The sequence below is a fragment of the Chenopodium album genome, chromosome 24, assembly GCF_948465745.1.
Source record: "Chenopodium album chromosome 24, dcCheAlbu1.1, whole genome shotgun sequence".
In the NCBI taxonomy this organism is placed as follows: domain Eukaryota; kingdom Viridiplantae; phylum Streptophyta; class Magnoliopsida; order Caryophyllales; family Amaranthaceae; genus Chenopodium; species Chenopodium album.
This window is the reverse complement of record NC_137857.1, coordinates 11,508,410-11,516,773: the sequence shown is the minus strand read 5'-3', so window position 1 is coordinate 11,516,773 and position 8,364 is coordinate 11,508,410.

Sequence of the window (8,364 nt, the reverse complement as noted above, 5' to 3'; positions counted from 1 at the left end):
GTAAAAGTCAAAATCCTTATTTTTGAAAGTTTAAAATTAAGAAACTACTCATGAAATTAGCTTGGCACTCATGTTATTAATGCAAGTAGTATATTATTTTTGTGGAATCATTTTAATCTCTATACTACATTATTTTCCTTCATTGATACATATAAACAAAACAAATAGGATTAGTTTAAAGTCCCTTTTATCAAATTTCTACAAGAATAAAAAACTTTCAAGACAAGTGTTATCTAGTGTTTCTCTTCAATAGTAATGTTATCTATAGTTGTGCAAGAAAGCTAATAATATCCTTGTAACCCTTATTCTTCGTAAATTGTTGGATTGAAGCTATGTGTGCAAGCAAGTGCAACGCAAGGTGCTCGAAAGCAGGAGTAAAAGATCGGTGTTTGAAGTATTGCAACATATGTTGTATGAAATGCAAGTGTGTTCCTTCTGGCACGTACGGTAACAAGCATGAGTGTCCTTGCTATAGAGACTTAAAGAACAACAAGAACAAGCCCAAGTGCCCTTGAATTCAATGGGATGGAGTCACTCAGTACGCGTCGTTAATCGTTATGGTTACGATAACGAGCCAAGGCTATAATTGTGTTCATACTTTAATTTAACTAGTTGTGTACTGTGATGAGTTATATGATCGATGTTCTGTATGTCTATGTGATGAGTTGTGGCTAAGTTGTTTTGGTCACTGAGTAAGATTGTAATTATGTATTCATATATGTTTACTACTAGTATGATACTACTAGTTATGTATGTGTATGACATATTGACATAGTTTTGTTGCCATGGGCCCATGGTATATTGTAAAATAGTTTTATTTTGTCTATATTTGGATTTTAAGATAAAAATAATTGTTTATGTAATATAAAGTTATTAGACATGTACATCTACAAGTGAGCTAAGGAGTCAAGTAATTACTAATTTATACTAAAATGGCATATTTAAAATTAAACATCTCTATGCCACGTACGTACGTAGGCCCTTCACTATGCATATATTAATACCCTTATTTTACTATAACTATGTCTAGAAGGGACATATATATTCACTATTTTGTCTCGAAGGACCTTATATGTTTAAAGTGGTCTAAAAGGACCTTATAAGTTGATTTTGTTGTTTGGGAGACCTTGAGGTCGGAATCCGGCAATAATTGACTTTTTTCTCCGACGTTGACCTCTCATGTGACCTTAAAAAATGAACCATTTTTTTCCTTTTTTCCATGAATTCCCTCAAATTCCCTTATTTTGATTTGTGTTATTTGGGGATTAGAAGAGAGAGAAGGAGGAATTGAAGGGAAATCGTGGAAAAAAGTAAAGGAGATCATTTTATAAGGTCACGTGAGAGGTCAACGTCAGAATGTCGGATTCCGACCTCAAGGTCCCTCCAAACAACAAAATAAACTTATAAGGTATGATTATTTTCATTTTATTTTTATTCCTTTTATGGTCTCAATGTTGTTATTGCTTGCTATTCATAGAATGTTCTTGAGTTCTAATTTTATCATCTTATTACTGCTATATGGCTTATTTCTACATTATCTGATGTCAAAAATCCGCTGGATCGGACTGGCGAAACATTTTGTCAGTCCGGACTGACGCAATACCTTCTCAAAAATTAAATACATGATGCATGTAATCTCAAAGAACGTAATCTACGTACGAAAAAACAGGATATTTCTTGTCTTGTATACAGTAAATAGTCTAATTTTTCCATCAAAACAATCTCTTAAGAAAAAGTGAAACGCACATAGGCTAATCAGACCCTATATAGAGAAACATTTATTTAGTATTTCATACATGAGGAAACCCACATTTATCACCTTGATAAAAATTTGTTTATCAAGTAGCGAAATGATAAATAAATCAACAAAAGTCTAGTTAGCATAACACTTATGTAATTAAACATTTGTAAGACCAATTTTTATAAACAAATTGTTGATTTATTTATAATTTTGTCACTTGATAAACACTTTTTTATTATCATGGTGATAAACTTGTATTTTCTCTAAATGTACGATTTAATTCTAATCCCTTGGAGAAAAACGAGCACCAAATATCTTTATTACTTTGGACCAAAGCATATATGGTGACAATTTTTAAATGGAAGGCCAACTTGGTGATAGATTCTTATTATTATAAATAAAAAATTAGGAAGTTTTTTTATTTTTTATTTTAAAGTTCAGTTGTTTTCAACAAATCGAAACAGATGTGTTCTTGTATCAACACATCTAGAAAGAACTCGATGTTTTATTTGGGGTGGAAGCAAGGAACGCCGTAGGATACATCTCTTATCTTGGGACAAGTTTCAATTACCCAAGGATCAGGATGGCCTAGGAATGAGATCATTGAGGAATGTTAACTTTGCTTTCTTGACTAAGTTGGGTTGGAGGGTTCTTATAAATCGCACTCCTTATGGTCAACTGTTTTACGTGCTAAATACTATAAAGGGAGGTGTGACCTTGACTTGTTCGAACCAAAATCGAACATGTCAAACGTTTGGAGGGGGATTACAGAAAGAGCTGCATAAATCTATGAAGGTGCGAGAGTGGATGTTAATAATGGAGCTACTACTCTATTCTGGTATATATGGGCAAGAAAACACACTCTTAGAAGCCTGGAAATTAATGTCATCCCAGCAAAAATTGAAGGCGCATCAATGAGTGAAATATGGGATATCACCCTTGGTTGGAGGTGGGAATGTTTTGCAGATCTCTTCTTGGAAATATCATTCAACAAAATAATGCATATATTATTCAAGTCGACTCTACTATAGGGGATCTTGTATTCTGGGGAGGTAGGTTCAGCTCAGGGGCGTTTCACCATCAAGTCAAACATGAAAATCATTTAAAAAAAAAGATGAGGAGGTACTAGCTGATGGGAGTTGGGAATTGAAATGGAAATTAAAGGTTCCCCAAAGAATAAGAGTGTTCATTTGGTTAGTTCTTCATGATCGAATAATGACCAATGCAAATAGATGTAAAAGAAATCTCACAGATGATCCTGGATGCAAGGTTTGCAATATTCATGATGACACCACTCTACATTTGCTTAGAGACTACAAGATGGAAAGGGACATATGGAAGCAAATTGGTGGACCTACCAGCATTAGAAGCTTTCGTGAAGGTACTTTACAGCAATGGATCATCCGCAACATCAAAATACAAGTAAGGAATGATTACTCTCCTAAAATTTAGCCCACTTATATTGCTATTGTGTGTTGGTGGATTTGGAAGTGGCGAAACAACATTGTGTTTGGCAAAAGCTAAGACAATCCAATATATAGATGTTAGTCAAGTCCTTCTCACAAGATTTGAAGAGGCTTGGTGTGTGCTAGGGGATGGTGATAGCTCTGCGTAAGGGAGAAGGAATGAAGCTTTCATTAAATTAAATGGCTTGCCCCTCCGCAAGGTTGGCTAGCTCTAAACTCGAATGGTGCTGCAAAAGGTGCCTAGGACCCGTTGGAGAGGGTGGGATTATTAGAGACTGTACAGGAAGATTCTATACGCCTTCTCTCTTAACCTTGGGGCATGTAATGCCTTAATGACCGAAGCTCGTGATGTTCAATATGGTCTAGAATTGGCCACAAGACTCAACCCCTTAAAGCTACAGATTCAAATTGATAGTCAGGCTTTAGTAAGGTCCTTGAATGGTGCGAGCATGGTAAACAGATGCAAAGAGATGCTACAAGATGCAAAGTGGGAAGTGGAAGTTCATCACATTCATAGAGAAGCAAATAGGGTCGCGGAATGGCTAGCTAATCAAGGTGTTATGCAGAACAACAAGATCGAGTTGATTCAAGTCCCCCCCACTACCGTGGGTCAAATTTTATATGATGGTGTTGTTAGCGTGGCTATGCCACATTCGGTTCCACCTTAGAATTTTTATTGTTTTGTTTACTTTGGGGCCTAGCCCCTCGTTTGCAACAAAAAAATGATGTATTTTGATTTTCAATGTTTTGATTTATTTTATTTTATTTTTAATTTTTATCATGCCTAGAATCTTGCTATTAATATTTAGCTTTATGATGATGATTGTTGTGTTTATTATTAATATCATGTTGGTTGATATGTATTATTATTATTATTGTTTGATCACGCCTTTTATGTAGGTTTAAAAGGAATTTGTACTTGAAATCACGTATAATAAGATAATTAATAATTTGGTTTAGGCTAATATGATTTTAATTCAAGTGATCACCAATAATAGATTTATTTGTGCATTAATGATCAAACAACATAGATTAAACAGGTTTAGGGTTAACCTAATGATTGCATGTTAGTTAGAAAGCGCACATGAATATGAGAAGAATAAAGTAGAGGCCTATTTTATAGGGCGGGTTCTTTTTTTTTTTTTAGATTGGATTCGTACCTTCATCTTTGAATATCTAGTCTGGTTCCAGACCACTATGGAGTTAGCGATCTCTTGGATCGTGAAGGGGTGTAACCTTTCACCCTGTGTACGATTTACAAGTTCCTAAAACTTGTTGGCGACTCTTTTGCTCTTGTTTCTTTCCCTTTAAACGCCACCACGCTTAAGTGTATGATCAAACTGGGGTTCAAGTTTGGGATACTTGGAATTATTCCTTACAGACCCTGTACTACCTCATGAACATTTTTCAAATTGAACATGAACATTCATAAAAAAGAACTTTCACTACTATGAACTAAATTTACCTTTCTACAATAATACGAAACTAATAAAATTATCAGAAAATTGCGGCAATTGAACTTTGTTTTCATTTTTTTTGTCCAACAATGTTATTATCTAATAACACACCAAAAATTTAATTTGCTGTAATTGCTTCCCATTGATACATCTTCAACTGATCGAAAAATTTATCAAAAAAAAAAAAAAAAAAAATTGAAATCGAAGAGTTTAATTCTTACTATGAATTTAGCCGGGAAGAGAAGAAAGGAAAGAGGAGAGAAAATGGGATGATGATCTGATTGTGAATGTATTTTTCAATTTTATGTGGGTTGGGAAGTTGGGGCATGTAGCAGTTCGTTGGGTTACTTGGGGGCTAGATGCGGGAGAGTATGGATGAGGGGTGTAGGTAGATTTCCCTAGTCTTGGGTGTAGGGTTCAACAATTAGCCTAATTCCCTGAAAGGCGCCAACTACCCTAATTTTTTCCCTCTTTATTTTCCCCCTTTTGACGTTGCATACATACAATGGTATTGTATGTCGGCTACCACATACAACCATTGTATGCAGTGGCGGATCCACATTGACGCCCGGGGGGGCACATGCTACCCCCACAAAAAAAAAAAAAAAGAAAAAAAAAACTGGAAAAGCATCGATTAAATCTGTATATATATTATAATCTGTAATATTGTTAAAGGTCTCTAGCATTGCTTTAGTGGTAAGAGAGGTGGATGGGTGAACATGTTTGTTCAACAAGTTTAGGGTTCGAGACCCCTTAGCATCGATAAGTGTAGACACCCATTTGTGTCTCCCCAAAACCAAACCCAGTGATGAATGCCTTTTGCGTCGAACCATAATCGAATGAGGTGAAAGTGTGAAAAGTCAAGTGTTGCGGTTAGTTTTTATTAAAAATCTTTCTTTCTGTTTTCGAAAACCCACTCTATTTTATAAAAACGTCCAGTCCAGTTTATTTTGGTCCATGATAAGGGTCCAATAATGGTGTAGTTGGATGGGGCTTTAAAAGACCTTTCCAACGATATATTATAAGCCCAATTCCGATGAATAATGAGGAAGTTATGGCCAAAATACTAAACTGGGCCCAAACCGGATTTTACCTACGACCCAATGATCATGTGGAGGGTCCAAGGGTTTAATCCTATTCCTAAACTAATTAGGATTGATTAGAATCTTCTATAAGTTTCTAAAATATCTTAATTATCCTTTTTTGAAAAGATAAGATCATGGAATTTGATTTAAATATAAACTTTCCTTTTTTAAAACTTTCCTAATTCTATTCGGATTTAAAGATGTTCAAAGATAGTCAGATATTATTTTCGTGCCTCATATTTTTTATCCAAATTTTATATGGTTGGATAGATCTTGAAATTATCTTTCCAATGATATATTATAATATTAAATCCGAGCTATAACGAAAAAGATATTAAAGATATACGAAACTCTATCCAAAGTAGACTTCAAGAGCTTTCCAACGACATATTATATGACTTATTTGGACTTCTAGATCAAAAGATATGATAAAAACAAAATCCGCAAAAACTGTCTCTGTCGCCAAACGACAGTTTTGTCGCCTCGCGACAGACTCTGTCGCCTGGCGACAGGATAAATTTCTGGCGACAAGGTCGGTTTGTTAGCGACAGAGTGGAGTTTTATTCCTTATCAAATTCTATGTTTTTCCGGACTATTTTCATTATAAATAGGGTCTGAATCTCTGTTTTCAAGGGGGATTCACAATCAACAATCAACTTTCATCAACTCTCATCAAGAATTACTTAATTCTTTCTTATTTTTCTCTCTCTTTCTAAACCAACCTTTTTACATACAATATTCCGCATTCACAAGACTTAGAGTCTCTTAGCCAAGTTTGAAGTTGCCTTCGCCCTAGGCGTGCAAGGTTGATAATTTCTGAGGGTTTGGTCCAAAACTAGTCAAAACTTTATTTAATTTGATTATAATTTAATTCTTTAATTCTTTAATTATTGTTTATTATTTTCATTGAAGTTTACTAACTTGTGTATTTTGTTATTAGAAAGAGGTACGAGGCTTCAAAGTAAGTAGATTAGCTTACTCCCTATTTCTTTCACAATGTAGATTGCATGCTTATTATTGTTTTATGATTCCTAGTATCATGTTAGGATGTTTTTTATGCTTTCTAGTATCATGTTTAGGTTGCCTCTTATTATTTCTAATATCATGTTAGTACCATGTTAGGTTTGAAGCTTTGATCTTTATTGTTTAGTGATATGCTAGGATTTGTTATTAATCTTGTTAGTATCGTGCCTAGGATCTTGCTATTATATTTAAGCTTTATTATGCCTTATCATGTTACTATTATTATTATTGATTTATTGTTATGTTGCTTGATATTTATTTTATATTTTATTGTTATTGCTTGATCACACCTTTTATGATTGTTAAAGGGAATTTGTACTTGAAATCACGCTTAATAAGATAATTATTAATTTGGTTTAGGCTAATGTGATTTTAAGTCAAGTGATCGCCAATAATAGTATTATTTGTGCATTAATATTCAACCAACATAGATAAACAGGGTAGGATTAATATAATGTTTGCATGTTATTCAAAAAGCGCACATGAATACGAGCAGAACAAAGTAGAGGCCTATTTTATAGGGCGGGTCCTTTCTTTTGTAGATTGGATTCGTACCCTCATCCCCGGACCCTGTTTGGTTCAAGACCTTATGGAGTAGTTGATGGTCCTTTGGATTGTCTTTTGGGTTTACAAGTTCCTAAAACTTGTTGGCGACTCTTTTTGCTCTTTGTCTTTTCCTTTGGAACGCCACCGTACTTTAGTGTATGATCACAGTGAGGTTCAAGTTTGGGGTTATCATAATGCTTGAAATATTCCCTACAATAAGGTACTACTATCTTTTCATGATAAATTTCTTTTTTCCGTTTTCACTCTTTTTATAAACACTCCTTATTAATATGAAATACTCTCTCCGTTATATTTTATATTCTTCTCATTTTCATTACATAATATTTATTGCATTTATTTGGCCATTATTAAATTTCGTTTATAATCGTATGAAAATTTACACTGAAATAAATATAAAAAATCATACTCCAACTGTGTTTAAATAGATGAAACGTTTTGACTTTTTGTACAATTCATCTAATTCACTGCACGATTTTGACTTTGACAGAAGGAGCATCTTTAGCTAATATTTGTGATTTATACATAACAATAAATATAGTTATGTAGCTACTTGTTGGAATTGTCAAATTTATTACTATAATATTCAATTGTTATAAGTTTAATTATTAAAGATATTTTCAGTCAAAGTTTTATGTTAGCATATGTGCACAAGGAAAAATTAATATCAAAGTTTTTGGTATAAATTCATATGCAACTTTGACAAAATAAAAAATAAACATGTGGAAAGTTTATAATAGTATAATCGATATCTACAATATAATTGAAAAAAAAAAAAAACTTGTCAATATAAATGTTTGAATTTGATTGTTAATTATCATACGACTACACAACGCATTATATCCATGTGTTGGCTGACTATATTATGTTATGTTACAACAATGTTTTACTTTTTCTTTTTATAATTGTCTAGTGCTACCCCTAGTTCGGATTCCTGGATCCGCCACTGATTGTATGCATCACTCTAAACAAGACCCTATTCCCATTACCTCCGACTCATTCCCATATACCAAACACCTCCCACAAAG